This window comes from Tasmannia lanceolata, unplaced genomic scaffold (genome assembly GCF_043159265.1).
Source record: "Tasmannia lanceolata isolate RefF3 unplaced genomic scaffold, GAP_Taslan_0.1 ptg000370l, whole genome shotgun sequence".
NCBI lineage: Eukaryota > Viridiplantae > Streptophyta > Magnoliopsida > Canellales > Winteraceae > Tasmannia > Tasmannia lanceolata.
In genome coordinates, this window is record NW_027519043.1 from 17501 (window position 1) to 22500 (window position 5000).

Here is a 5000-nt window from a genome sequence, read left to right on the forward strand (position 1 = left end):
ACAGCACCTTTGGTTGCCACTGGTGGTTAGGCTGGTTGGTTGCGCAAACCCTATAGGAGGGTGGCATGCTGGTGGGCGTTTTTGCCCGGATAGGCACTAGAATGTGCAGATTTTGGGCGTTTTTGCCTGGATAGGCTAAGGAATGGGCATGCTTTGGGCGTTTTTGCCCGGATAGGCACCGGAATGCTTGGCCTTGGCTTGTCCTAGCAAGGCATTGCTGGGTTGGGCTCCCTTGGCCTTTTGGGCGCCTTGGACGATGTCTTGCGAAGACCATGGGCACAAGGCCATGGCATATGGTGAAGAAAGGACCACGGTTGCCAAGGTTAGGCACCGGAATGCTTGGCCTTGGCTTGCCCTAGCAGGGCATTGCTGGGTTGGGCTCCCTTGGCCTTTTGGGCGCCTTGGACGATGTCTTGCGAAGACCATGGGCACAAGGCCATGGCATATGGTGAGGAAAGGACCACGGTTGCCAAGGTTAGGCACCGGAATGCTTGGCCTTGGCTTGCCAAAGCAGGGCATTGCTGGGTTGGGCTCCCTTGGCCTTCCGGGCGCCTTGGACACTGTCTTGGGAAGACCATGGGCACAAGGCCATGGCATATGGTGGGGAATGGACCACGGTTGCCAAGGCTAGGCATATAGAGAGGAATCGCATTTTTGCCCGGATAGGCACCGGAATGCTTGGCCTTGGCTTGCCATAGCAGGGCATTGCTGGGTTGGGCTCCCTTGGCCTTCCGGGGGCCTTGGACGCTGTCTTGGGAAGACCATGGGCACAAGGCCATGGCATATAGTGAGGAATGGACCACGGTTGGCAAGGCTAGGCATATAGAGAGGAATGGACCACGGTTGCCAAGGTTGCGCAAGTTTTGGGCATTTTTTGCCCGGATATGCCCAAGTATGCCCCGATAGGCCCGTTACGCCCCGGTATGAACGCGTATGCCCGGATAGACTCGGTATGCCTTGGGATACATGCGTATGCCCCGATAGGCTTGGTACGCCCCGATATGCGCACGTGTGCCCCAGTAGGGCTCGGTATGCCCCGGTATGTACGCGTGTGCCCCGATAGGCCCGGTATGCCCCGATAGGCCCGGTATGCCCCGATATGCACACGTGTGCCCCAATAGGGGTCGGTATGCCCCGGTAGGTACGCGTGTGCCCCGTAATGCACGTTTCGCAGATCTCCCCGCATGTCCCGCCCCTATATGTAATACTTACTTACTTACTTACTTTCTTTCTTGCTTGCTTGCTTGCTTGCAATGGTTGGGAGTGCCCGGCATGCCCCGCTGCAGAGACCAAGGGCGCAATGACTTGGCACCGCGGATGCCGGGACTCCGGCACTTCCCGTGGCACTGATGGTTGGTTCCAAAGACAAAAGGCCGTGCAAGGCCACCGCACCGCGGATGATTTTGCTCGTGCTGGCGCCGTTGTGTGGCCAAAGAACATGCGCGAATGCTCGTGTCGGAAGGGTTGGTGTCCTGGCCCCGCGGGTGTCACGAATGCTCGGTTGCGAAGACCATGGGACCAGAGCCATGGCACGTCGGATGATGGCTCCAGCTGGCGCCCCGGCACTTTCTGTGGCATTGATGCTCGGTTTCAAAGACAAACGTGCGCAGGGCCAGGGGACCGCGGATGACTGCTCGTGCTGGCCCCGTTGGGCGGCATTGATGGTCGGTTGCAAAGAAAATGCGCGATTGCTCGTGTCGGGGCCCGGCAAGCCAAGGCCAAGCGAGCCATGGCACGTCGGATGATGGCTCCAGCTGGCGCCCCGGCACTTTCTGTGGCATTGATGCTCGGTTTCAAAGACAAACGTGCGCAGGGCCAGGGGACCGCGGAGGACTGCTCGTGCTGGCCCCGTTGGGCGGCATTGATGGTCGGTTGCAAAGAAAATGCGCGATTGCTCGTGTCGGGGCCTGGCAAGCCAAGGCCAAGCGAGCCATGGCAACGCGGATGATGGCTCGCTAGTGCTGGCGCCGTGCACAGTGGCCTCGCACACTCGCCCTGCACGCTTCCCTTGCACGCAGCCTTGCACACTAGCCTCGCATGCGAGCCTTGCACCCTAGCCATGCAAACTAGCCTTGCACGGTAGCCATGCACACAAGCCGTGCACATTAGCCATGCGCACAAGCCCCGCACACTAGCCTTGCGCACAACCCTTGCACACAAGCCATGCACTCGAGCAATGCACACAAGCCTTGCACTCAAGCAATGCACACAAGCCCTGGACACTAGCCTTGCACACGGGCCTGGCACACAAGCCTTGGGCACTAGCCTTGCGCACTAGCGTTCCACATGAGCCTTGCACACTAGCCTTGGACACTAGCCTTGCACACAGGCCTTGCACACTAGGCATGCTTGGGCGAGCTGATCCCGCATCAAGTCGACGGGTCTAGGCATTCTTGGGCGCAGATCCCGCATCGTCTCGTCGCGTCTGGGCGCAAACACGTCGCGTCTCGTTGCGTCTTCAGAAGTCGTCGCTAACAGCACCTTTGGTTGCCACTGGTGGTTAGGCTGGTTGGTTGCGCAAACCCTATAGGAGGGTGGCATGCTGGTGGGCGTTTTTGCCCGGATAGGCACTAGAATGTGCAGATTTTGGGCGTTTTTGCCTGGATAGGCTAAGGAATGGGCATGCTTTGGGCGTTTTTGCCCGGATAGGCACCGGAATGCTTGGCCTTGGCTTGTCCTAGCAAGGCATTGCTGGGTTGGGCTCCCTTGGCCTTTTGGGCGCCTTGGACGATGTCTTGCGAAGACCATGGGCACAAGGCCATGGCATATGGTGAGGAAAGGACCACGGTTGCCAAGGTTAGGCACCGGAATGCTTGGCCTTGGCTTGCCAAAGCAGGGCATTGCTGGGTTGGGCTCCCTTGGCCTTCCGGGCGCCTTGGACACTGTCTTGGGAAGACCATGGGCACAAGGCCATGGCATATGGTGGGGAATGGACCACGGTTGCCAAGGCTAGGCATATAGAGAGGAATTGCATTTTTGCCCGGATAGGCACCGGAATGCTTGGCCTTGGCTTGCCATAGCAGGGCATTGCTGGGTTGGGCTCCCTTGGCCTTCCGGGGGCCTTGGACGCTGTCTTGGGAAGACCATGGGCACAAGGCCATGGCATATAGTGAGGAATGGACCACGGTTGGCAAGGCTAGGCATATAGAGAGGAATGGACCACGGTTGCCAAGGTTGCGCAAGTTTTGGGCATTTTTTGCCCGGATATGCCCAAGTATGCCCCGATAGGCCCGTTACGCCCCGGTATGAACGCGTATGCCCGGATAGACTCGGTATGCCTTGGGATACATGCGTATGCCCCGATAGGCTTGGTACGCCCCGATATGCGCACGTGTGCCCCAGTAGGGCTCGGTATGCCCCGGTATGTACGCGTGTGCCCCGATAGGCCCGGTATGCCCCGATATGCACACGTGTGCCCCAATAGGGGTCGGTATGCCCCGGTAGGTACGCGTGTGCCCCGTAATGCACGTTTCGCAGATCTCCCCGCATGTCCCGCCCCTATATGTAATACTTACTTACTTACTTACTTTCTTTCTTGCTTGCTTGCTTGCTTGCAATGGTTGGGAGTGCCCGGCATGCCCCGCTGCAGAGACCAAGGGCGCAATGACTTGGCACCGCGGATGCCGGGACTCCGGCACTTCCCGTGGCACTGATGGTTGGTTCCAAAGACAAAAGGCCGTGCAAGGCCACCGCACCGCGGATGATTTTGCTCGTGCTGGCGCCGTTGTGTGGCCAAAGAACATGCGCGAATGCTCGTGTCGGAAGGGTTGGTGTCCTGGCCCCGCGGGTGTCACGAATGCTCGGTTGCGAAGACCATGGGACCAGAGCCATGGCACGTCGGATGATGGCTCCAGCTGGCGCCCCGGCACTTTCTGTGGCATTGATGCTCGGTTTCAAAGACAAACGTGCGCAGGGCCAGGGGACCGCGGATGACTGCTCGTGCTGGCCCCGTTGGGCGGCATTGATGGTCGGTTGCAAAGAAAATGCGCGATTGCTCGTGTCGGGGCCTGGCAAGCCAAGGCCAAGCGAGCCATGGCAACGCGGATGATGGCTCCAGCTGGCGCCCCGGCACTTTCTTTGGCATTGATGCTCGGTTTCGAAGACAAACGTGCGCAGGGCCAGGGGACCGCGGAGGACTGCTCGTGCTGGCCCCGTTGGGCGGCATTGATGGTGTGTTGCAGAGAGCATGTGCGATTGCAAGTGTCGGCCGGGTTTGGGTTCCCTTGGGCTTTCGGGTGCCTTGGACGCTGTCTTGCGAAGACCATGGGCACAAGGCCCCGTCCTGGCCCCTTGTTCGATTCGCTCTCGTCTTGCGCTTGCTTCCAAGGTCCTCCATGACCTTCCCCATGGCCTTGCTAGATCCCCCCCATGACGCATGACCTCTGTCCGTTGATTGGTTTTGAGTGCACACCATGCCCGGCTTGGCACCGTGTTGTCGCGTGAGTGGCATTTGGATCGTGCATGCTGGTGGGCTACCTGCCAATGCGCACAAGCCTTGCACACTAGCCTTGCGCACGAGCCTTGCACAAAAGCCTTGGACACAAGCCTTGCGCACAAGCCATGCGCACAAGCCTTGGACGCTAGCCTTGCACACAAGCCATGCATACAAGCCTTGCTCACAAGCCTTGGGCACTGGCCCATCGCAGTAGCCTTGCACACAAGCCTTGCGCACTAGCTTTGGGCACGAGCCTTGCGCACTTGCCTTGGGCACTAGCCTTGCACACAACCCTTGGGAACTAGCCTTGCGCACCAGCCTTGCCCACAAGCCTTGCACACCAGCCTTGCACACTAGCCTTGCATACAAGCCTTGCACACTAGCCTTGCACACAGGCCATGCTCACTAGCCTTGGGCACTAGCCTTGCACACAGACCTTGGGCACTAGCCTTGCGCACTAGCCTTGCCCACGAGCCTTGCACACTAGCCTTGCACGCAGGCCTTGCACGCTAGGCATGCTTGGGCCAGCAGCTCCCGCATCAAGTCGGCGGGTGTAGGCACGGTT